This window comes from Dunckerocampus dactyliophorus, chromosome 12 (assembly GCF_027744805.1).
Source record: "Dunckerocampus dactyliophorus isolate RoL2022-P2 chromosome 12, RoL_Ddac_1.1, whole genome shotgun sequence".
In the NCBI taxonomy this organism is placed as follows: Eukaryota; Metazoa; Chordata; class Actinopteri; order Syngnathiformes; family Syngnathidae; genus Dunckerocampus; species Dunckerocampus dactyliophorus.
This window is the reverse complement of record NC_072830.1, coordinates 16692030-16718979: the sequence shown is the minus strand read 5'-3', so window position 1 is coordinate 16718979 and position 26950 is coordinate 16692030. Positions and strand designations below refer to the sequence as shown.

At 41.2% G+C, this 26950-nt stretch overlaps 1 protein-coding gene across 4 annotated transcripts in view; it reads left to right on the top strand.

Annotated features, from left to right (window-relative positions):
* The window catches only part of grik4 (glutamate receptor, ionotropic, kainate 4), a 418260-nt gene that overhangs the window by 138773 nt on the left and 252537 nt on the right, over positions 1 to 26950 (top strand). The window contains exon 1 of one of the 4 annotated variants that reach the window (XM_054795186.1): positions 13517 to 13534. The exons of the other annotated variants lie outside the window; for them this stretch is intronic. The gene's annotated coding sequence lies outside the window, so the exon portion shown is untranslated. Of the gene's footprint in view, positions 1 to 13516; positions 13535 to 26950 lie in introns of those variants that run through there. 4 annotated transcript variants of the gene reach the window in all.

Sequence of the window (26950 nt, the reverse complement as noted above, 5' to 3'; positions counted from 1 at the left end):
TTAGAGCCCTGTAGACATGAAATAGCACGGCTATAGTCACCCTTACACTCCTATTATTCATTGTTTACATCACTTTTCACAACTCCTTTGCTGCAGGGACTCGAGATGGCCGCTCGCTTGTAAGCTCGTGAGCGAACGAGCTAGCAAGATGGCGAGCTAACCAGTTAGCCTCAAATTTATTTCTTCTATACTTAAAAAGCCAAAAACTTCTTAAAAGCTTTCAGGTATTAGGGATCACTTTTGGGCTTAGCTAGATAAACTTAACGTGCTGAAATAACAACTGCAGCCCGCAGGCAACATACAGTACATAAAAGGAATACTGTATGTTCGTGAAATCCTCTTCTACTGTCTCTTTCGCAGATTCATTTGTAGTCTTTGTTCAGCAAACCATGACTCATGCCAGGTGTTTTAAAGACAATGCATGTAATTAGGTAATCTGTAACAGTCTCTCTCTCTCCGTGCTGCTGTGTCACTGTTCATTATTTGAAAGCACCATCAGAGATTCAATTATAATGAGTCGCCCGTCTGAGCGACAACGTTAGTTGGGCTCATTTAAGATGAAGACAGGGATGAAGGTACTGCAGGGGAAGAGCTGCAACAAACCTTCAGATGTACGATCACAGGCGCCATTCCCCCCGCCGCCTTCATCAGGAAAGACACACACAAAACCTTTTTGTGTGAAAGTGAGAGTGTTCATGTGGCAAAACGTACAACTTGTCTCTCTGGGCTATGGAGAAATCACCCTTTCTCTACCCTTGATCCTCCCCTTCGCCTTAACTGGACCCTCCCCCTTCATTTACCTTCACACATTGCCTTTTCAACATCACCATGTCCTTCCTGGAACCTTGAATTCTTGCACATTCTGTCCCATCACGCAGAGCCTCACTATAACCTTGTTTCCATCAAGGGGTACAGTTCAGTACACTTCTGTACGGTATTAATTTTATTGCAGTTGCATTGTGAAAGGTCCCCAAAGGTCCAAATTTTAAGACCAGTTGGTAAAACTGGAAAAGAAAAACTTTTTTGACTAAACAATTTATTGCAAACAAGCATTAAAGTGAAACAGGTTGTTCATCAGCTTATCACGAGTTTAAGACCATGGCTTAAAAAAAAAAAAAACGAAACCCCCTAAAATATAAATAAAATATTCAAAAAAAGACTCACTAATGAGTAGCTGCGCCATTCTGGTTAAGCACCTCAAACATTGTTTTAGGCATGCTTGATGCCAGGGTTTCCACCGATGTCCATTTTTGTACACTTCCCTTGCCATCCATCCCATAGTTTGTTCACTTCCTGTAATTAACCTGCACCAGGTTAGCATATTGTAATATGGAAAAAGGGGTAAAGAGTGTGTAATACTGAAGCTAATACAGTCTGTCTATCTTATTCAGTAATAAGAGAATACATAAATAAAGGAGTAAAAATATACAGAAATATATGCAATCTGCCTTTGCCTTGTTGTTAGCTTCTCGCGAGTAACTAATGCCCATGTTGATCATATAAAATCGGATATTTGCAGTGGCATACTAAATTATAATAATTATATTACCCTATTTGTCTTCCAGTTTGCCGGACTGAACACGGTGGTTTTCCAAGGTGAAGACATACATTTGACTTAGTTGACAATGACCAAAATCTCCCCAATAGAGAAATTCTATCAAATGGATTGATACCATTCAGTGAAACAGATCAAAGTTTGTTAGCTATTTTTATTGTGTAGACTATAAAACATGCTATATGTCCCACGAAATAAACTTTTTTTTTAAACTCTCATAAAAGATTCCTGTTGCGAGTCAAGGTCAGAGCAGCACACATAGAATAGTCATAAAAGATATATGATGGTGGTGTCTGGATATTATCTGCTGCCCTTCACAATGCCCTCCTTTGTGGTTTCTAATGTGTGCTTTTGCCCCCTCCAAAATACAAAATTATTCTCCTTCAGTTCTCTCTTTATATTATTTGAATTTAATGCAACACATTCTATTGCCCGGACTCCTTGACTAAAAAGACACACAGGGCAGTAATTAAGCACAGTAATCCTGTTGCCGTGACAATAAAGTATGGCAGCCACAGATCACACATCCTGGTGAAATTAATCACTGTGAAATTTGTTGCAGCATTAACAGAGGCTTAGCTGAGGAGCGGCACACGGCTGTGCATCTACACACCGAGATTAGGCTTCCAGAATATAGTACTGCAGACCTTTACATACCTCATTAATCAGGAAAATTAATCCCTCTGGTGGTTAAATTAGGAGATAACGGGGGTACAACTTGTGTATCATTGGTTGTGTATTTAAGAATAAATGGGAAGTGTATTTCAGGGAGATTTTAAATACGGTAAAGTGTAAAGCCACTGGCTCAATTCTCAGACTGAAGTAATATAATGGGGGTCAATATATTTGAGTGTCCTTGTTGTTGCACTGGAGGACATGCCTAACACATACGTGTGTTTTGGGCTGTGTGACTTAAAAAACAAACACTGAATGGTCCATGGGTTCTTCTGGTAACTTCTGGTAACTGCTCATGAAGTAATTAAATATTTATCGTTCCACATATTTAGTCAAGGCGCTTTCATTTATATAGCACCAATTCACTGCAAAAATTATGTCCAGGCACTTTACACTCTGAGCAAATCGTGTACCATGCTCCTCAAATATTAACGAAAGCCAACCTCGAACAGAACCTAGACTCTGTGGGGCGGTCGTCTGTCCAGAATATTACTGGCTGTACTACTACAAAAATGACTGTACCTGTGGAAGAAGGAGCACCAGCTACAGGACAGAGACAGGCAAGTACCATACTACTTGGTTGGGGATGAGAGAACAGTACACCAAGCAAGTAATCGTGATATTATAGCAAACTGAGGTGTACTAACCAACAGGATGAAGATTATGAGGTAACAGTGTTGGTTTCTAAAGCTCTGGAAACGGTATTACCTACTACAGGTAGAGAAGTTCATGACATACATAGACTAAATATGGATTTACCTCCATTGACAGAAGACAGTCTTGGAGCGCCAATTCTAGCTTGAGAGCTCTACACAAACCGGTTGCCTTCAACATAGACTGGACTCCCTGTCCAGTTCCTGAGGAAAATCATTGGTTACCAATCAGACAACTTCTTGAGGGGATCCAAATAGGACTTTTAATTTGTATAATTCATGAAACACTAGGATATTATACAACAACATTTTTGGAGATCAATCAGACAGATCGCCAGCTAAAATCCTACAAAATTGTTCAATGGGGTTGAGGTGGAAATTATTTTGTCCATCTTCCAAACATTAGTATTATTATTGTTGAAATTCATATACACTCATAACATGTGATTTGTCTCCTCCATAGGCCCAATTGTTATCTTAAAGGGGATCTATTATGCTTTTCCTCTTTTCTGGCCTATAAATGTTGTTACAATGTTGTATTCTCGTGTTAAACAATGCCAACGCATCAGATAATGAGGTTCTGACAGCAGTTTTGGATGGCTCTGCACGCTGTGTGACAGAACTTTTTATGACACCAAGTTCCATTGACGTCCATGCAACCCGGACTCCTTATATGGGCATGCCCAGGCAAACGCTGTAGACCTGCCCTCCCACTGCTCTGCTTCGCTCTGCTCTGTTTACTGCGTTAGCACGTATGGCTCCCAGGAAATGTTTGTTTGGCTGAAGTGGTTGGAGTTGCTGATTTCTGGCCAGCAAGAAAAAAAATAGGCATTTCACACAGGACTGTTTTGTGAACATGGGCCAATACGAAGCTGGACTATCCGCCAAGGTGTTGCTAAAGTCCGACACCTTTCCGACGTTACTTGATCGTGTTGAAGAGTCAGGAGAGCAAGCTGTAAGTAACAATTTATCAGTGTCCTAACTGTGTTTATTTTGTGTAAGTATTCAGACAATTCTGTGTGGATTCTTTGTGGATTATCATGTGTAGCAATAGGAGTCCAGAACTAAATACAAAGGCCCAAAACTTAGTATAATAGGTCCTCTTTAAGTCCAAACCATACTTACAATCAAATCTAATATCCGAATATTGTTGCATTTTTGATTGGCAGTGTTCAAATTCAGGTGACAAGAGGGGGTGCTGCCATGTGTTGTTGCTGCCATGTGTTGTTTCTTGACTGACAGCATCAGTCAAGTTGTTAAACATAAGGGAATGAAAGACAGTTTAAAGAAGCTGATGGAGACAGTGTGTCCCTTACTTGCAATGTTTCTGGAGTAATGTTGACCACAGAAGATGGACATTTTGTACTTGTTGGGACTGTTTACCTGTATGTTACTTTAAGCAAGATCTGTTGACGCCACTCAACCGTCATCTTAAGTATGGATTTCCCGCTTTTAAATTCTGGTGAATAAATGTCCTTTTATTGGCTATTCTTTCGCCATTCTTCCTGGTTCTTTGACCATCAGACGGAATCTGCAGGGAAAGGGTTTAAAAAACAAAAAACAAATTCAAAGACCTCGTCTCCAGCCAGGGAGTGTCAAACATGGGACATTTAAAGGTGGAAAACAGTTTTATTCTCTGATGAGAAAAAATGTAACCGTGACGGTCCAGATGGCTTCCAACGTTACTGGCATGACAAGGAGATCCCACCTGAGATGTTTTCTACCCGGCACAGTGGAGGGGGGGTCCATCATGATCTGAGGTGCTTTTTGATTCAGTCGAACACTGGAGCTTCAGGTGGTGCAGGGTCTTCAACCGGTGGCTGCTTGCGTGCAGATGTTGCAGCGGGCATCCCTCATGACTGAGGGCCCTCGTCAGTGTGGTAACAGCTGGGTTTTTTAACAAGACAACGCTGCAGTTCACAATACTCGCTTGATGAAGGACTTCTTCTGGGAGAATAACATCACTCTTTTGGACCAAACTGCATGTTCCCCTGATTTAAATCCCCTAGAAAACATTTGGGGATGGATGGCAAGGGACGTTTATAAAAATGGCCATCAGTTCCAGACAGTCGTTGCCTTTCGTGAAGCCATCTTCACCACTTGGAGCAATGTTCCCACTAGCCTCCCACAAGCATGCCCAAACCAATTTTTGAAGTGATTAAGAAGGACGGTGGAGCTACTCATTACTGAGTCCTACTGAGAACATTTTTTTTTTCTGGTTTGGAGAGTTTTTTGTTATTTTTTGAGCGATGGTCTTAAACTTTTGACCAGCTGATAAACAGCATATTTCAGTTTAATTGTTGTTTTCAATCAGTTACTTTTTCAAAGTCGTTTTTGTCTCATTCCCCCTTCTTGCTTTTGCATATTGTAGCGCTTTAACGGCACAATTTTTTTTGACGCCCGATTAACATCCACACGTCCTGTTTGACCCTCGGCTGATGCCGTAGTGGTCACCGTGTAGCCATAAGCTGGAGCAAACATTGATCAGAAATGGAGTGAAAGGGTATTTTGATTGGTAAATTTAGCTTCAAAGCCCTGGCAGATGTCTCTTGCAACAAGACCAAAGTTATAGTTAGAAACAGGAAGGTATTGAAGCACTGCTGATATTTTTTAAATTTACATTTATACAGTGGTACAGCATACGAGTGTCCCAACTAAGGAGTGTTTATTTTTATAGAAGCGAGCCGTCTCTGGGCTGATTTTTTGCTTGGAACTGCGAGCTAAAATTTGGGTCCGAGCTGCAAGTTAAAGGCAGGCATAGCCGAGGACAGCTATGTTGGGGCATCTGTCAATTCAGCACTAGCAGCACTAGAATTAGCAGTGCACTAGCTGGTCATCAACACATCGTTAAAACATACGTACATTATAGTGATCTAATTTAGCGTATTTATCGTGTATTGTGTAAAACTACAACAACATCAACAACAAAGAACAACATCAAATTAAAAGCACGAAATGAATACAGATACAGCCTGGGACTTATTTTCCAAAGAGGTTGTGTACCACAAAATGTGCACATTAGCACTCAGTAAGGTTATCAAATCTTACCTTGCATTTCCACATAGTATCAGCATTTGGAGGCAAATATGAAGTGAAAGAAAAAGGGTGAAAATATAGTATAATATTCCATCTGTGTGAAATTCTCTTGGAGATTAATGAGGTATCTTATTTGTACAACGTGTGAGAACGGGAGAAAGTGCGTTCAAGGACGGGCAAACAAAATGGGACAAATTGCCGCTCGCATTAAGCATTCAAAAACTGGGGGATTTCTAACTGTACTATTATTTTTTAATCCACCATCCACCAGTACGAGCCTGGACTTTGCTTTTCAGAGAGGTTGTGTACCGAGCAAATATGCACATTAGCACTCAAAAAGGTAATCAAATCTTACCTTTATGCATTCCCAAATAGTATACGCCAAGGGTCACCAACGTGGTGCCCGCGGGCACCAGGTAGCCCCCCACGACCACATGAGGTGCCCGCAAGCCTGCTTTTCATTGAGGTTTTCAGTTAATAATGAAAGAACAGTAGAAAGAAATGCATTCTGAAATGCAAAATGTGAGTTGTGGACACCAGCATTTTGTTAATGTTCTGGTAAAACAAGCATATTCATTTTGTTTGGGTTTAAAATAAGCTCTTAAAATAAATGTTACAAAAATGAGTAGCTCTTGGCCATTTTCATTTTGTAAAAGTAGCTCTCACAAGGAAAAACGTTGGTGACCCCTGGTATACACATTTGGAACCAAATGTGAGGTGAAAGAAAAAGGGTAAAAATACAGTTTAATAATAGTCGTACTGTGCAGCGTGGGACAAAGTTCGAAGGTGCGTTCAAGGACCGTCAAACAAAGGGACACAAAATGCTGCTCGCATTAAACATGCAAAAATTGAGGGATTTCTATTTGTATATTATTTTTTGAATAAAATAAAACATTTTATGTAGTTATTGTTGTAGTTGCGTATTGAATCATTTACCTAAAAGAGAGTTACATCCCTACCTATTATGATAAAAACTTAAATGTTCACACTTGGATGTTTCAGATCATCAAACAAATTTAAATATTAGTCAATGACAACGCAAGTGAACACAAAATTAATTTTCAATTAAATTATTAAGGGAGAAAAACAATGTAAACCTACATGGCCCTGTGTGAATAAGTGATTCACCCCTAAACCTATAACTGGTTGGGCCACCCAATTTGCGATAACTTTCAAGAGTGCTGTGGAGGAATTTTCGTCCACTCATCTTTGCAGAATTGTTGTAATTCAGCCACATTGGAGGATTTTCCAGCATGAAACACCTTTTTCATGTCATGCCACAGCATCTCAATAGGATTCAGGTCAGGACTTTGACTAGGTCACTCCAAAGTCTTCATTTTGTTTTTCTTCAGCCTTTCAGAGGTGGACTTGCTGGTGTGTTTTGAATCATTGTCCTGCTGCAGAACCCAAGTTGGTTTCAGCTTGAAGTCACAAACAGATGGCCAGACATTCTCTTTTAGGATATTTTGGTAGACAGCAGAATTCATGGTTCCATTTATCACAGCAAATCTTCCAGATCCTGAAGGAGCAAAACAGCCTTAGACCATCACACTACCACCACCATACTTTATGATGTTTTTTTTCTGAAATGCGTTGTTACTTTTACGCCAGATGTAATGGGACACACACCTTCCAAAAAGTTCATCTTTTGTTTTATCAGACCACAGAGTATTTTCCCCAAAGGTCTTGGGGATAATAAAGATATTTTCTGGCACAATTCAGACAAGCTTTAATGTTCTTTTTGTTCAGCAGTCGTTTTGGTCTTGGAAATCTGCCACGCAGGTCATTTTTGCCAAGTGTCTTTCTTATGGTGGAGTCATGAACACTGACCTTAACTGAGGCAAGTGATGCCTGCAGTTCTTTGGCTGCTGTTGTGGGGTCTTTTGTGGTAATTTTGGTTGGCCGGCCATTCCTGAGAAGGTTCACCACTGTTCCATGTTTTTGCCATTTGTGGATAATGGCTCTCCCTGTGGTTTGCTGAAGTCCCAACGTTTTAGAAATTGCTTTAACACCTTTTCCACACTGATAGATCTCAAGTTAATCTCTGTTAAGTTATGTTTTAACGGGGGGGGGGCAACCACTTTTTCACACAGAGCCTTGTAGGTTAATTTTTCTTCTCCCTTGATAACACGTTTCATTAAAAAAAAAAACTGCATTTTTGTTTAGTTGTGTTGTCATTGACTAATATTTAAATTTGTTTGATGATCTGAAACATTGGAATGTGACAAAAACAAAAAGAAATCAGTGAGGGAAACTTAAGCTTGTGTGCCTGGAAAATGAAAGCAAAGTTTGTGTGAAAGTGAGAGTTAAGCTAGTCTGAGTGGGAACAGTACATATAGCGTGTGTCTCCTAGTAATTTTCCATGAGTCATATCTAAGTGTTGTGAAACTGTGATTGTGCTAGGTGAGTGTGTGTGTGTGTCCTGAAGGTCCCTATAAGAAGCTATTTGACTGACAATGCACTGAGCTGTTAGACTGTATAACACCCTCACTCAGCACATGCAATCATTGAGGACTTATAAACAAAGAACTGAAACAACCAGCCTTTCTTTGTCTGTCTGGACATAAATAAAACATCTCCCTATAAAAAACCTCCACGCTTCATGAATCCTCATGTGTTTAGTTGAAAGACTGATGACTTAAAAACAACAAGAGGAAGAAATGCAACTTGGGGTGTTGAAAATGTTTCTCCACATTGGCACATTGTCTAATCCTTCCCTTGACTGTCTCCCTGCAGTCAGCATTGATTCAGGTTATGTGCACTGCCTGTCTGAAAACATTTTAGTGATGTAATGCTATTGATTTATTATGTGCTGTATTGTCAAAAAGAGAAATGTAAGTCGTCTGGTCCATCCCTGCACACGTCCAGGGATCGGACCAGGGCCCAACACATGAGAGTCGAGAGCGCAAGCCATCAAGCTAAAAGCTCAAGTTGTCGAGTTGATGTTGAGCACGACTTTTAAGGCCTCACAAAGTGACAGGTCGCACAGACAGGCATAATATCAATTAAAAGCACAAAATGAATTTTATTTCGAGATGATCACATTGTTGGTTACAGGCAGCGTGCTAGCATGCATTAACTTGAGACTATGCACCACTCGAACAAACAGCAGGCAACACAGACATAAAAAGTGTCATCAAACGATATCTTTATGCATTCACACACAGCATCAGATTTGGGAACAAGGATGCGGTGAAAGAAGAACAGGAATAACAAGTATCAGTGCAGCGTCACAGGACATTAACACACACACACGCACACAACTATGGTGCGTTTAAGGACCGTCAGAGTGTCTTTTTTTTAATCATCATGATGTTTTCTGTGGCCCGGTGGTTGGGGACCCCTATCCTATAGTAATGATTGTGCTCCTCATAACTAGCATTTATCATGGAGACATTTCCTACATGCATCAGATGAGCTGATCCATATGCGGCAAAGGGCAGTCCAAAAGGTGATATATTGTTTACGTTCTGTGTAGTTCCCATGCCAACAACGGACGTTCATTTACTTGTGTATGTTTTAGTTCATCACAACATTTAAAGAACAATTGTTTTAATCATGTAAAGGGCAAAAACAAACCATGGGAAGCTATCGAGTAGCAATATTTTTCTGCACTTTGCTATTTTTGACATTTGATCCTGAAAATAATTGGATTTGTATTATCTTTGCTGTTACTTAAATTCCAGAATTATTTTGCTGTTGTTAGTATGGACCAATCCTGTGGTGCTGCCAAAGCATGATTTGCTGCCTCCAACGCTAACCTCCATTATCCAACACCCTGCAGGTACAAGCTATTTCTCTTGCCCACTGTGCACAGTCACAGAGGTAAACTAAGTCTGTGATCGTTTTCCAGCCGGGCATCTGTGATTGATGACTGGAATGGCTGTTTAATATTATGGCTACACACCATAGAAACCCTCCAAGAACTCTGTGTGTGTGTGTGTGTGCGTTGACACCCACCGCATACTGACTGCTCTATCTGCTTTCCATCTTTCATTAGGGCTGAGTGATTGGTGGTATCCCGAGCAGGCACGGTGTAATGCTGTACGTTAAATAGAATTAAATCACAAGAGTTGTGTAACCTATGACGTGCAGTCGCCAAACATGACTTGGATCTTGACAGATAATGAATGTGGAGTAGGCACGGGTGGCTGCAGAAGATGAGCTCATTATTATGAAACATTTAGGGTTGCATCTAAGGGCAAGGCCAAGTCAGTGGAGGGAGAGTAGTTGTGCAGCTTATATAACACACTGCCTATTGTTAGGGAGACACATACATTTCACAATTTCCCAAAACTTTCTATAACAAACCATCATTAATATTGTGTAGGGTCCTTTGGGACGTGCGACTGCTGCTTAGGGCTCGGGAAAATGCCTTCAGGTACGGGGACGCACTAGACCACAGCAATGCCCGGGGGCACCTGAAGAAAGCCATCAGAGACGCTAAGCACAGATATTGAGAATCACTCCGACAACAACTCCCAAAGCATGCGGAGAAGACTCAAAGCCATCACAGACTTTAAAGGCACCCCTTAGATCAGCCATGACAGTGAACTCCCAGACACACCGAACCCTTTTTTTTTGCCTATTTTGAAATCCACACTGAAGAGAATTCACATGAATAAAGCAGCTGGACCGCACAGGGTGCACAGTGAAGTCATGTGCTGACCAGCTGACAGAAATGCTGACGGACATTTTTACCCTCTGCTTGAAACACGCAGAAGTCACCACCTGTCTCAAAGTTTTGAGCGTTTTGAGAGGATCATTCTATCCCACATCAAGAATGTCATACCCAAAGATCTCAATAACCATCAGTTTGCTTTTTGGGAAAAACAGGTCCGTGGATGATGCAAATGCAACTGCGCTTCATTCAGCCCTATCTCATCTGGAACATCCAAATATGTATGTGTTATTTATTTTAGTTTTGCTTTCCATACCATAATCCCTCATAACGTGGTGCATAAACTCGGCAGTTTGGGACTACCTGTCTCACTTTGGACATTGATTCTGGACTTCATCACCAACAAACCACAGCATGACAGGATTGGCAACAAGATCTCCTCAACCCTGGTCATCAAAACAGGAGTGCTTAGTCTTGCCTCTTTACCATCCTCACGCATGACTGTACCCCCATCTGTTCCACCATTACTGTAATTTAGTTTGCTGATGACACCACTCAAGTAAGATGTATCACTAACCAAGAGGAAGTCATGCATCTGGCAGAATGTGTGTCTGCAAAACAGCTTGGTGTTAAATACCACCAAACCCAAGACCGCATACTCTCCGATTCACATAAGTGGTGGTGTTGTAATGGCTATTTCTTTGCTTTAGCCTTTCCGACTGGTTCTTCGATCGTATTGCTATCCGAGAAGTAATGGTAATGGTTTAATTTATTTTGAACATGTTTACAAGTTACACTGGAATACATCACATATTATAATTCACAATTCCATGTCCAAAAATGAGTAGGAAGAAGCAAATCTTATTTAATCCTACCCCTCTCTGTTTCACATCAATTGCTAATACATTTGTTCACTTCCTGTATTCCAAATGTACACTTTAAAATTTTGAAATCCATCTTCTATGGTGCTTATCCACACCAGGGTCGCGGGTACACAGAGGCGGGGTACACCCCAATCTCAGTCAGTCGCCAGGGCACATATTGGCAAACAACCATTCACTCTCATATTCATACCTATGGACAATTTAGAGTCACCAATTAACCTAACATGCATGTTTTTGGAATGGGGGAAGAAACCTGTAATACCAGGAGTGCCCAGAGAAAACCCTCACACAGGGAGAACATGCAAACTCCACACAGAGATGCCCAACTTAGATTCGAACCCAGATCTTCCCGATTTCCTGACTGTGTGGCCAACATGCTAACCACTCGGCCACTGTGCGGCCGAATTTTGAATTTTGATTTCACATAAGAAAATGATAAGGCAGTATAACAATGTGGTACAATAGGCGTGAAGGATTATAATCACTATAGATGAGTTCTATAACATTCATGACAATTATATAATAAGTGATGAAAAGGTTAATAGTTGACAGAAGCATCGTTCAATGATGAGTGAGTACAGACACTAATATTTCAAGTACTTCAACAAATGAAGAATAAGTAGTAAGTGCAAAAGTGTTTAGACATAGCATTGTATGTACACAGTGGCTCAGGACTGTTAGCTTACCTTGCTAATGTCCGTCCGTGCTTATAATTTGTTTATTTCAACGAGTCTGTACCTCTCTCTGGTCTGAGTTGAAGTTGCAGATATCAGCGCACTATTCTAGTCTTGTGATCACAAAGTGTGGTCAGGAAGACACCAAAATAGTTAAAAACTCCAGCAGCAATCATCACACAAAAGGTAGGGCAATATATTTGGTTACAGTCAACAAAAGAGCCCAGAATAAAAGTGCACAGTTGCCGCACCCCTCTAGAAAGTGAAGCCTAGGCCTCTGTACCCGGAAATCCTGTGTGAAAATCAAAGTTGGTGTGAGTGAGAACGATGCGTCTATTGTCTCCCAGTAATTATGAGTCATATCCTTAAGTGTTGAGCAACTGTGATTGTGCTATGTGAGTGTGTGTCCTGAAGGAACCTATTAGAAGTTATTGGACTGACAATGCACTGAACTATTAGACTGTATAATATCTTACAGTGAGGAGGTGGAGATTGCTCCGGTACTTGGGGTATTTACATCACCAGAGATCTCACATGGTCCCTGAACATCAAAGAAAGCTCCTCCTAGACTATTCCTGACAAGGCTAAAGGGGACCAGACTGCACTCCCGAATCCTGTTAAACTTTGACAGGGGCACAAAAGAAAGCACCCTGTGCTGGTGTGTCAGTGTGGTACACCAGCTGCACAACAAACAACAGAAAGCAGTCGCCTCATGGGGCTGTGTGCACTGAGCACCTCAAACGGAAAGCCAGGAGCATAACCAGAGACGAGACATAGGTTCACACCTGTGCCCTTCGGAAAGAGAGACCGGTCCATTTACTGTAAACCTGGACAAAATCATTCTTTATTCCATTTTTATTTTCAGCTGCTGTGAACAGACAGTCACCAAAATGTTGGAATTCATGTTTCCCTTAATGAACCACAGCTCCCTGCAGTTGCCAGCCACTCATGCAGCCTCAGACCATGACTCTAACATCACCATGCTTGACTGTAGTCAAGACACAATTGTCTTTGTATTCACTTGTGTTGCCATCCATTTAAGGGCTATCCACACTTAAACGTTTTCAAGTCAAAACGGCAAAGTATTTTATAGTTTCAACCTTTCATACACACAGAAACGGCATTCTGTTTTCCCTGACATGGTAGTTTTTGAAAACGGCTTCCAGAGTGGGAAAATCTGAAAACGCTGGCTTGCCGTTTCTGTGTAGACAGCCGAAACTCTGTTTTATAGAAACGATGACTCGTCGTCACCCCATTGCCGTCACGTGACCAGTAGTGAACTTTGACAACAAGCCAACATAAGATCTGAATATTTAAACAGACACGACTCACAGCAGTCGACGTTCTCCTGATATTTTGTTGTCTTATCCTCCAAAATGACTCCACTTCTTCGCAAGTCTAGATGGGCCTTGGAAACCCGAAGACAACGGATTTACGTATGTGTCTGCATTCTTTCTTCTTCTATAGTTTGGTGTGTCACGTGGTTCCGTATGCGTGGCTGTTTACACGTAGTTGTGCCTTGTGTATTACATCGTTTTGCACCCAGTGATCCATTCCCGTCTGGATAAAACTATGTACTGTAGTAACCCCACACTGTGTGGACGTGACTTTTTTTCAATCTGCCAGAAAAAAACAACAACCCAGGAATGTTCCCATGTGTTCAGGGCCTTAGACAAAAATGTCTGCATGCTGTGTCACTTCTAGTGCATAGTACATCTATACTGCTGTACAAACTGTACACTGACTACTGTATATATGTCCAAGTTTGAGGGATGGTACTCCCTTTTTGTGAGAGGGAATGAGTATTTGGCAACATTTCCATGATTGATTGATATTTCCTCCGATTATTTTCACCAAGACGCAATTTGAATGTTGAGCTGCACTCCTGTTTCCATGCCGCTGTTGATTACGAGCAGCTGCCTGAAGGAGTTGTCTCATAGTTGAGGTGTGCGTTGATGTAGTGTCGTTCACCTTCATATACCTGTCACGCCAGATTGTCCTTCTTTAGACAGCACATTTCCCCAACATCTGTTCCCCGTAGACACGAGCGTGACAGCATCTTCGTGACACGAGCGAGCGTCATTATAGCTTCTGCGGCAGCAGCAGGAGCAGCCACGGAGTAATTAGTTGCAGTCCATGTGTCAAGATGAACAGCCTTTAGTTAATTACATAATACACTTGACCCACATCGGCATGGCGGTTTAAACCTATTGAATTAATTAATCTACAGTACATTCACTCTTGATCCCATATGCAGAAATGACCATTATTCTTCATTTCTTTCACACTTGAGTTACCAAACAGATTTTCATGGAGCTGTCTTCATCATATCACGGCCGCATTGTTGGCCAATTCTAAACATTGTATAGCAATGCTCAACCGGAAGAAATGCGCCCGACGCTTTTTATTCCGCCACAGTTATTTCAGGTTTGTTGATAACCGTGTCTGGTTAACATGAGCAATAGTTCAGCAAACTATAAAATGACCTTGTGGGCCCTCCTTAGGTGTATGATATTAATGGGTGCCATTTTGACGTGGTGGTGAAGAGGACTTGTCTGGCAAACAGCGTGTCCTTAATGGCTCAGCAAAAGGAACATATACAGTATATGTATATGTATGCGGAATTGTAGCATCATGCAGAGGTCAGGCTTGTACCTCTTAGAGGAGCACTGAGGGTCTTTTAGGACAGGAAGAAGAAAAGTGGTAGATAATGTTAGATAATGGCCTCCTATTTTCAATGGAGAAGCAGAACCTACGTACACCTGGGTGACACTTATGGTAATGGTTTATTTTATTTTGAACATGCATACAGATTACATTGGAAAACTAAATTGGAAAACTGAACAATTCACAGTTCCACATGTCTAAAAAGGAGTAGGAAGAAGCAGAGCCTATCTAATCCTATCCCCTTTCTGTTTCACATCAATTGCTAATGCATTTGTTTGTGCACATCCTGTGTTCAACATGTACCATATGGCAATTCTGAAGTGGAAACCAAATTGAAATACTGTAAGAAAATGACAGGAGTAACCCCATTTGGTGAGCATAGTCCGGTTTTTCAAAAGGGTTATTGGTGTTTACATGGCCGTGCGCAACCGGGTTATTGCTAATATTCCCGTTATGATAGGGTTATTTGACTGCATGTAAACGTAGCCACCGTAATGTTCGTTGAGACACACAAGCACCAGACTTGATCACCGGAACAAAAGGCTTTCATTCCACGTTGGTATTATCTCACAATAATCCTTGATAAAAATTCCTAATAAAAACATGGACTACGTTTGCGGAAACATACCTTTGACCCTTCCTGGCTGCCTCTCTTTCAGACGTAGGGAACACATTTATACTGTTGTAACACACACGAGTATGAGTATTATTTACAACAGTATGCCTTAACTTGATCATTTACTCTTATGTTTACTATGCTGAGTAATACGAGTGTAAAGGTGACTATAGGGGTGTTATTTCATGTCCAGAGGGCTCTAATGATGTTGAAAAACATATTTAGAAGGTCGTAAACAGGTTTTCTATGCTCTAACCACAAAATATACCATATATAAAGAAGAAATCCTACTTTGTGGAAAGTCACTTACTGTATTGCAGTCGGGTGTTATTTATATGATGGGCAGCATTTAATAGTACGGGTGGTTCTCGGGTTAGCTATGAGTTGAAAGACATAGAATACAGTAATAAAACAGTAAATACAAGAATTAAATGAAACACTAGCAATCTTTCCTTGTCAATTGGGTCCACTCCACTGCCTAGTTATTACTGTTGGCTTCATAGCATCAGCAACCTGGCAGTTACGTGTGCTGTTAACAAGTTTTGTGATTCCCAGTTTTGTGATTTTTTGTGGCATATTTTGAAGAGTGCAAAATCACTCTCACAAACGACAGGTAAGTCCCACACGGCAGACATGATTGTTTTGGGTTTGGCACACCTGCTCTGTGTGAAGGAAAGGATAGTGGGCAGGAGGCACTCGCTACAGGCTGCATGCTGCAACAGTACGAGCCAGAGGTGATCGGCTTTTGTGATCGGCATTGAAAGGCATTTATCGACGTATGCAGATCATATGCTTTTTCATGGAAATCGTCCCACTTTGATCGGTGGCCGATAGATTGGAGCATCTCTAATTATGATGGTAATTTTGTTATTATTATTGTGCCTGTTGTGAGATAATTCACACCTGCAAATAAAAGCCTGTTGTTCCGGCGATCAAGTCTGGCATTTGTGTGCCTCACCAAACATTACATGAACATTACGGACACCTAGTGACCAGTGTCGACTACTACATGTTTTTGAACGTGTCTTCCGAATACAGTCAAACCTGTCTTAGCGGCCACCTTTATAGAACGGCCACCTGCCTATAGCAGCCACTGAAAAATCCCCGCAGCAAATTTACATGTTATAGACCCTGTGTATAGCAGTCACCTGTCCAACGCGGCCAGCGGCCATCTATTTTGTCTCCCTTGGTCAATATCTGACTGCATATAGCGGCCGAATTACCGACTCAAGTAGAAGCTTCATGCACGAAAAAGTTTTGTTTTTCAATCAATGAAGCCGTCGTGTGTAGACTTTAAATACTGAGTCCTAGCTCAGTCACAATCATTCACAAGATCCACACAAACTGTCAGTTGTTCCACATAAAAAAGCCATCTTCTTTTGAGCTTGCTATTTCCTGGTCAAACATGTAACTTTAAGAGCATTTGCACCAAAACATTACCGCAAAGTAGGCTGGGAACAGGACGTGCTCCCAGCGACGCTACAATAAAAAAAAAACATACGCCAGCATGCATGTGGCAGCGGGAGCAAAACTGAGTTCGGTTGTACTAAATTGAAGTATTTTAGAATGTACTCATGTTATTTTTCATCAATCCTCATCCACAAATCCATCAAAGTCCTCATCTTCTGTATTCGACACAAACAAAGCCGTCTTCTTTTCCGTTCGCAACTAGTCTGTTAACTTGACAGTGTTATTCAGCTCCGAAGCAAAGAAGGAAACTCCTCCTGTTGCTACTGCCAACTTTATTTCTTGAACGCGGCCACCAGACAGCAGCTCAGAACACACACACATCTCTCAGCATCGTCTCTTCTTCCTGCTTGCCCACAAGGCAAACGTTAAACAAGCCCCACTACATAGCTGTCCAGCCAATGCCTGTAACAAGTGACACCGTTTATTTCCTGGTGTGCACTGGTCAATACTGTAATGCTGCTTGTTGTGGGGAAGGAGAGACTCACGTCGCCGATGCACTTTAATGGCTTTATTAACAGCGGAGAACACTGCAGGACTTTACATCCACGCCAACATAAACACACTTCCCAACTCTCTCCAAACTCACAACTAGCACTGAGCCTAGCTCTCCTGCTCGGGTCGGCCACCGTCACTTCCCGTCACTTAGGAATCTTAATTCTATGTTTCTCACTGCTGTAACCAAAAGGAGATCACTGACATTGTTAACCATTTTAAGGCAAAAACATCAACTGATTGTCATGGAATCGAAATGGAAACAATTAAAAGGGTCATCAATGAGATCGCAGACCCGTTAACATATATTAGTAACTTATCATTTCAGACTGGAATATTTCCAAGCAAAATGAAAACAGCCAAGGTGGTTCCAATTTTCAAAAAAGGAGACAAACACCAATTTACAAATTATCGACCAGTTTCCTTGTTATTGTATTGTATGTACTTTATTTATCCCACAGCGGGGAAATTTACTTGTTACAGCAGCAAGACAAGTAAAGAGAACAGTGTAAAGAAAGCATAGTGTCTACAACATGGTTCAGGTGGTGCAGGTGTTGTAGAGCCTGACAGCGGTCGGTATGAAGGACCTGCGGAACCTCTCCTTCTTACACCGTGGGTGTAACAGTCTGGTGCTGAAGGAGCTGCTCAGGGAAACAACAGTGTCATGTAGCGGGTGAGAGGTGTTGTTCATGATGGATGTCAGCTTAGCCAACATCCTTCTCTCCCCCACTTCCTCCACGGAGTCCAGAGGACCGTCCAGGACAGAGCTAGCTCGCCTGATCAGTCTATTTATCCTGCTCCTGTCCCTGTCCGTGCTGCCCCCTCTCCAGCAGCCCACAGCATAGAAGATGGCTGAGGCCACCACAGAGTCATAAAAGGTCCGTAAAAGAGTCCTGCACACACCAAAGGACCTCAGTCTCCTCAGCAGGTGAAGGCGACTCTGGCCCTTCTTGTAGAGGGCGTGGGTGTTGACGGACCAGTCCAGCTTGTTGTTAAGGTGAACACCCAGGAATTTGTAGCTGTCTACCAACTCTATGTCCGCTCCCTGGATGTTCACCGGTGTAAAGTGAGATGTTTTCCTCTGGAAGTTAATGATCATCTCCTTTGTCTTGCTGGTGTTGAGCTGCAGCTGGTTAAGCTCACTCCAGCTGACAAAGTCCCTGATGACCGTCCTGTATTCCAGATCATTCCCCTCTGAAACACAACCAACGATAGCTGTGTCGTCGGAGAACTTCTGGATGTGACACTGTGTGGAGTTGTGTGTGAAGTCCGAGGTGTAGAGGGTGAAGAGGAAAGGGGAGAGCACCGTACCCTGAGGGGTACCTGTGCTGCAGAGTACCATGTCAGACACACAGTGACGGAGCCTCACATACTGTGGTCTGTTGGTGAGGTAGTCTATAACCCATGCAGTCAGGTGTTGGTCTACTCCCACACTCTCCATCTTCACTCTGAGTAGTGCCGGCTGGATGGTGTTGAAGGCACTGGAGAAGTCAAAAAACATGACCCTCACAGCGCTCCCGCTGTCCTCCAGGTGTAGCAGTGATCTGTGCAGCAGGTAGATCACTGCGTCGTCCACTCCGATCCGAGGCCGGTAAGCAAACTGCAGGGGGTCCAGCTGAGTGCCCACCAGGGGTCGCAGGTGCTGCAGGATAATCCTCTCCATGGTCTTCATCAGGTGAGAGGTCAAGGCAACAGGCCTAAAGTGGTTAGGCTCCTTGGGACGTGGTGTCTTTGGGATCGGGACCACACAGGAGGTCTTCCACAGGGCCGGGACTTTCTCCAGGCTCAGGCTGAGGTTGAACAAGTGCCTGAGAACTCCACAGAGCTGGTCAGCACAGTCCTTGAGGATTCTGGGGCTGATGCCGTCCGGTCCCGGGGCCTTCCTTGCCTTGATCTTCCTCAACTGACTTCTCACCTGATCATCAGTTATGGAGAGGGGAGTAGAGGATGGCTGGGATGGGGATGTGGGGGTGAAGAGTGGTGAGTTGGTAGGGGAGGGAGGGAGGGCAGACTCAAATCTGTTAAAAAACAGATTGAGTTCATCTGCCCAGATCTTGTCCCCACTGGCTTGGTCTCTCCCCACTCCTTTACCATGGCCTGTGATGGTCTGCAGGCCTCTCCAGACTTCCCTGGCATTATTCTCCTCCAGCCGCTTCTCCAGTTTCCTCCTGTAGCAGTCCTTCCCCTTCCTGATCTTGTGCCGGAGTTCCCTCTGGACTCTGCATAACTCCTCCTTGTCCCCCGAGTTGAAGACCCTCTTCTTCTTGTTCAGCAGGGCCTTAATCTCGGAGGTCACCCAGGGTTTGTTGTTGGGAAAACACCGCACCAACTTGGAGGGCACAGTGTTCTCCACACAGAAGTTTATATAGTCTGTGATGCAGTGCGTCATGCTGTCAACGTCACTGCCATGGGGACTACAGAGCGCTTCCCAGTTACCACAATTCTCAAAAATTGTGGAGAAGCTATTTAATAATAGGTTGGACAAATTTATTAATAAGAATGAATTATTGGCTAGCAGTCAATATGGTTACAGAGCCAACATTTCAACTTCTATGGCACTGATGGAAATCACGGAGGAAATCACTACTGCTATAGACAACAGAAGATTGTCTATGGCAAAGAGGAAACAATTTGTAAAGCTAGGAGAATATACATCTGGGAGTTTACATACCACGTGTGGAGTACCCCAGGGGTCCATACTGGGACCAAAACTGTTTAACTTGTACATTAACGACATTTGTAAAGTAACAAACAACTTAAAATTGGTCTTATTCGCCGATGATACCACCGCTTTCTGTTCTGGTGAAAGCACACAAGAACTCATTAAAAAGGTCATATTAAAGTCATGGTTTGACAAGAACAGATTATCTCTGAATTTAAGTAAAACTAAAATAATGCTATTTGGTAATAGTAGAAAGGACACGTACGACCAAATACAAATTAATGGAGCGGATATTGAAAAAGTGGAAGAATATAAATTCCTTGAGGTTGTAATAGATGAAAAAATGAGTTGGAAATCTCATATTAAATATATACAACAAAAGGTGGCGAGAAATATCTCTATATTGAATAAAGCAAAATATGTTCTTGACCAAAAATCACTCCACACTCTGTACTGTTCCTTAGTATTACCATATCTAACGTATTGTGTGGAGATATGGGGAAATAATTACAAAAGCAATCTTCACTCACTCACTGTACTGCAAAAAAGATCTGTGAGGATAATTCATAATGCCAAGTATAGAGAAAATACAAACCCTTTATTTTTAAAATCGCAGATATTAAAATTCGCAGATTTAGTACACTTTCAAACCGCTAGAATAATGTATAAAGTTAATAACAACTCGTTACCCAAAAACCTAATAAAGTATTTCTCAATCAGAGAGGAGAAGTATGATCTTAGAGGAAAATTAAACCTAAAACATTTATATGCGAGAACAACGCTGAAAACCCACAGCATTTCCGTGTGTGGAATTAAATTATGGAACGGATTGAGTAAAGAACTCAAACAATGTACAGAGATGAGCAAATTCAAAAAACAATACAAGCAGTTGATGTTTGCTAAATACAAGGCAGAAGAGTCCTGATTGTTCTGTCAGGTTTGTTATTTTATTTTATTTTTTTAATTTAATTTAATTTTTTATTTTTTATTTTTATTATTATTATTTTTTTTTATATAATTTTCTTTGTTGTGTTTAAAAAAAAAAGAAAAAAGCTTTGTTCTTTTTTATTTATTTATTTAGTATTGTCATCATTATTATTATTATTATTATTAATGTATGTGTATGTATATATATAATTTTTTTTTCTTCTTTCTTTTTTTTGGGGGGAGGGCTATCTTACCGTTATCTATTATGTGTTATCCTGACTATCACTGAAAACATGACATGTAATGCAGGAAGTGAACAACATGTACTGTACAAGATGTAGATTGGAAGGGGGGTAGGATTAAATAAGATTTGCTTCTTCCTACTCCTTTTGGACATGTGGAACTGTCAAAGAATGACTCATGAGATGTATTCCATTGTAACCTTCATGTTCAAATAAACTAAACCAAACCAAAACCAAACCACTTCCTGATGAACTAAAGCTGTAATGACACTCTGCCGTATGAAAAGTAAAATATTAAAAACAAGCGTAAGACATTACTAGCACAGCTTTGTTCTGTGGGTCGTGGATATATTCTATCAGTTATTATTAAGCCTCTAGCTTCCTTTTAGTAAGTAAAAACCTTGGCTATGATTGCACTACATTGTAATGTAGACCTACAAAGTACACTTGGAAGAACAAGAGGTGAATAAATGTATTGCAACTAATGTGAAACTGATGAGGGGTAGGATTAAATAAGCTTTGCTTCTTCCTACTCCTTTTTGGACATGCAAAATTGTGAATTGTACTATGTGATGTGCTACTGTTTGACTCATGCATGTTCAGGATTAAAACCATGAACCATGATAATAACAAGCCTAGTAGTGCTGTACAACTTTTATCTGCAGTCCGCAGTGCCCTCTACTGGTCAACATTATTATTATTTCCCCCCCCCCCTTTTTTTTCGTTTTTTTCCTCTACTGGTCAACATTCAAACTGGACGCCAACCTGTCTATAGAGGCCACCTGTCTATAGCGGCCACTTTTGCAGACTCCCTCTAGTGGCCGCTATAGACGAGTATGACTGTATTTGTATTTTAGTGTATTTAGCCATTTTTATGCTTCAGAATGCGTCATCTCGGCAAACAACACAAAAATATGCATGCTTAAATGTGCACATTTTTGACTAATAATAGGACATATTCAACCACAAAACAGCATGATTTGTCAATGAATATGTTTGATAGACTGTGATAGAGTAAAGAAGTGGCGATGTGGCGAGGAACGACTATATATGTTCCATGACATGGTTTGATCCAGGAAAAGACGGATCAAAGCCTAAGCCGCCATTCTCATTAGCAAAAACCGGTCAAGGAAAGAAACAAAACATATGCTGTAAATTAAAACACAGTGACCTATTACGTTAAAATTATTACGACAGATGGCAGATAGCTGGCCAATCCCACTTTCCATGCAAATGGAATGAGCCTTTTTTGCCAAGCCAACAACAATTGCATCTGATTGGTGCTGTGCTCTGAACACAGAGGTGCCGCGCGCGATGGCTGGCTAAATTCGCAAGCAGCCTTTGGAGAGGCAGAAATCAGTGTTATTGCATGAAGTGCAAGATGAGGACCAAAAGGACAAGGAGAATGAATGAGAGGAGAGAGGAAAAGGGCAGGGTTGAATCAAAAGATGAATGGATGCGGAACAAGCGCTCATCTGATCCGTCTCGAGTGTCTGGCTCGAGCAACGCTGTCATCCACTTGTGTGTCACTGAGATGAGAACACAGGTCAAACTGCTGCATTTGACCTTTTACCTGTGTGAGTATGGTGCAGGGGGCTGATATACTCCCATTCAAACTGTACAACCAGGAGAGAAACCTGAAAATCAGCTTGTCTGCAGATGGAGGTAGCGACGCATCTCACTTGAAAGCACTGGAGGGAAACAAATTTCATTTGAAAATCAATGTCCCACTAAAATGTAACAGCTTGTCACTCTGGTTTAACAGCTGCATTGCTAAAGCAGCAGCGGGAGTGATTTGTGTGGGTGTTGGCTTCATTAGTTTGCGCACACAATTACAAACCAACGGAACATACCTGGCTCTACAGAGAATATTTACAGACCATTTCAATGACGAGCATAGATGCGACCTGAGAACAAATAAATATATAAAAATATAAACCTGCTCTTGAACATTTAATGAAATAGGTAAAAACAATATGTCATCCACAAAGCCAACAAAGCCCACTCGATGCAGGTCTGTTTTCTTCACGCAATTTCTGGTGTCTTGTCTGAGGTTGGCTTGTATCGCAATAAAGCCACGAAAAGCCAAAGAAAAAGCACAACACTAGCAATGGAATTAATCCTGATGGAACTTTGAGCGGCGTTTTAATCCACTTTTCCAGGTCAGAGAATGTTGTCAACAGCATTATCTCTGCAACCATTGGTGTCATTGCAGTGCACAATGACGATGCAACAAGGAAGTAACTCAATGTCTATTAACTTGATATCGTTGAACCTCGATTAAGTTACAAAATGGCATCCCGAACTGGAAGCCAGGTATGTGTCCTGACTATGATGTCATCAGCGGTTGACTCTCAAAAATGTTAACACAGAAGAGGTCTTTATAGTTTGACATGCATAAAACAATTCAAAATTCATATAAATGATAATAGAAAGTGATAAATTAACATTTAAGGTTACTTATGCCTTCGCTGAAGACGTGATTGTTGATGTGAGTGTTCCCAAAGACATGACGTGGCAGTCAGACTGACGCCATCTTTCTGTTTTACACCTTCTTTATCAAAATACTGGTAGTCGAAACTTTCTGTGGCTCCATTTTGGGTTATTGAGGTGAGAAAAATGATAGAATTCAAGAAACAACTCATGGCAAAACAGGAAGGTGGTGTCCGTGTGGTGTCCCGCTGCCGCATTGAGTCTTCCGGAACACTCACATCAAGAATGATGTCTTCAATGAAGGTAAAAGTAACTATAAATATTCATTTAGCCCTTTCATTCATAATTTATATGAATTTGTATGCATTTGGAATTGTTTACTGCATGTAAAATTGTAAAACTATAAAAACGGGTTTTCTGTTAACATTTTTGGCTTTCTGGAACGGATAAATTGGATATACATTATTTCTTATGGAAAAAAATGATTCGGTTAACGTCCATTTTGGTTAGAGTCGGACCTTCTTGAACAAATTAATGACTCTAACCAAGGTTCCACTGTATTCATAATGCAGTGTCATCGCTTCAACAAGAACTCAACCACCTTTCTTACAGCAATCAAACCCGGTTGTGATGCTGCCCAAAAGTCCACCAGTTTTATCTTCCCCTTAAAGTCATTTCGAGTTATAGAACGACAGTATTTACTGACAGTATAAACAGTATAAACAGTATAAACAGCTGCAGACATTTCAGATTAAGTCTGCATTGACAAAATTGTTCATCAAACACACATTGGCTGTTTTGTTTTTAATGCAGTCCAAATGTTTAGCACCAAAATGGCTGCTGTTGAAATGAATGCCACTGTGTTTTATAAGTGAACTTCTGCCAGGTACACACAGAAGCAATATTCCAACCTAATGTACACAACTGCAAATGGAGTCTAACAAGTGCAAATGTCTGCTATAACATCTATCAGGGTTGGAATAAAGCTAACAAGATAATTTAAAGTATTGAGTTGCATCAAAGATTGCCATCAATACGAGCAACACACCATATTAGCAGAGCATAAACAGCTAGGTTGTCATTGTTGCAATGTTTGTTAAAACGGACTTTGTCCACCTTTTACAGACACCGTCATTCCTTGCCTATTCACGGTGTGAATTTCACGACGTCACACTATCACGGTTTTCCAAAAATATATGAATAAGTCATTGTGTTTTGTGGTTGAATACGGCCTATTATTAGTCAAAAAGTATTCATATTGAAGCAAATTGTACATATTTCTTGCGTATTAATTGCATAATTAAGTATTTTCAGGCATAAAAATGGCTAAATTAACAAAACTATATACATATATGAGGACACAGTTAAAGATGCTGTGAATCATATGTGGTATTCTACACTTGTCACTCGGTGTCAGTAATGTTACTGTAATGTTCGGTGAGACACAGAAATGGCAGACGTGATCGCTGGGACAACAGGCTTTTATTGCTGGTTTGAATTATCTCACAACGGGCACAATAATCCATAATTTTAAAAAATCAGGTATAAATAAAACACAGGCCGTAGTAACCATGCCAAGCTAAAACTCAAGTCTGAATCCCTGACATCACTTCCTGTCCTCCCACCACTCTGCTCCCCAAGGGAACACATTTATAGAAACACACATGAGCAAGAGTCTTGCTTATGACTTAAATATCTTATTTACTGTGATTATGTCTACTATATTGGGTAGTCCGAATGCAAAGGTAACTATAGGGGTGTTATTTCATGTCTACCGCGCTCTAATAATGTTAAAGTTTGACAATTTAGAAGGTTGTAAACAGGGTTTTCTTAGCTCTAATTATCCATTTATAAATAAGGAATCCTACTTTGCTGAAATTCAATTATCATGGTCGCATGTGGAACCAATTAACCACAATAAATGAGACTAACTCTGTATTTGATTAGGGACAGGAGGACACAAATCTTAGCAACACTAGCATAGCTACTGTATGTGCACTACAGTGCCAACATTAAAGTCACATTTTAACAGCAGCATCATGCTTTGTTAGCCTGTCTATTGAAGAAAAACAAAATGATCAAACTTACAGCGCCCATGTAGACTATGTAGCTGACTGATGGATAGTTAGAAGAGCTCCAGGCTTCATTTTAAGGTATGTAGTGAAGCCTGCCTTTTTACACTGCTGTTTTGGACACATAAAGGGAGCGGGCTCATCTAGCAAAGGGCGGGTCGGACATTACCACATTGTATAAACAGCTTTAGCCATTGTACGATATTTACATTCACGGATAATCTGTCTCATTAAAGCTTAATTCAATCTATAGAAAGAATAACCTTTTCGGCTTGCACTGAGAGACATAAAATGTAGTATGGATTCCAACACTGCACATCTTACCTTCTAGTTGCTTGACAGCATGTTGTTGACTATGGTGGGAAAAAAAAAGTGGCTGGACAAAATATATGGAGGGCAGGGCAAAGCAAGTCTGTGCTACTACAATAGCTATCGATTAACAATTTGTTACCACCTCAGGTCTCGCCTGACTCACTCGTGGTCAGAGCTGACAGCAACAAAAGGCCGGCGAAATAGGAGGATCATTTGATAACCTGACCACATTAGGTGTCTTACGATTGGCGTGGCATTTTGGATGCCTGCATATCCTCTCTTGGGAAGTTTTCTGGCAAGTCAAAGATGCATTTTGACAAGATCTAATACGATGTTATTTTTGACACTTTATTAGCCAAGGCTAATTAAAGATCAGTCTCACTTGTCTGTTCAAACATCTTAGAAAATAGCATAGCATAGCTTTCGTGCTTTGACCTGTCGTTGGTATTGTTGAAATTACGATGACCTCATCCAATCATGACAAAGGCAGGGGAGTGTACCGTGCAGGGGCATGGATCAGTGCACTCACATAAGCACGGTATGATTGGACTGTTGCTGGTTTTAGTCCTGTGCAGTTCCAGTATAGTTCACTCCAAATCAGAAACTCCCAAGTCCTTCCAGCGTAGTCGATAGTGACGGATGTTTTCCGTACGCAAATATTTCATACTACTGCTACTACTTCCCTCACATTTCAAACATTTCGCTTTGATCTCAAACTGTTCATCCAAACACTATACGTAGTACATGCATATTCATTTGAACATTGTTCGCGCACAAGTTGTTGCCATCTACATACACGTTGCTTTACGCGACCTCAGAGACTCCCGGTGCAACAGTACATGAATAAATACAAACGATGCGACTCTCATTATGCCTGCCGGTCGCATTTGGCCTCTCGACTGTCGAGTGAATGGTTCATTTGCGAGTGAATTACTTCGTGTTTGATGTTTGATTGGCGG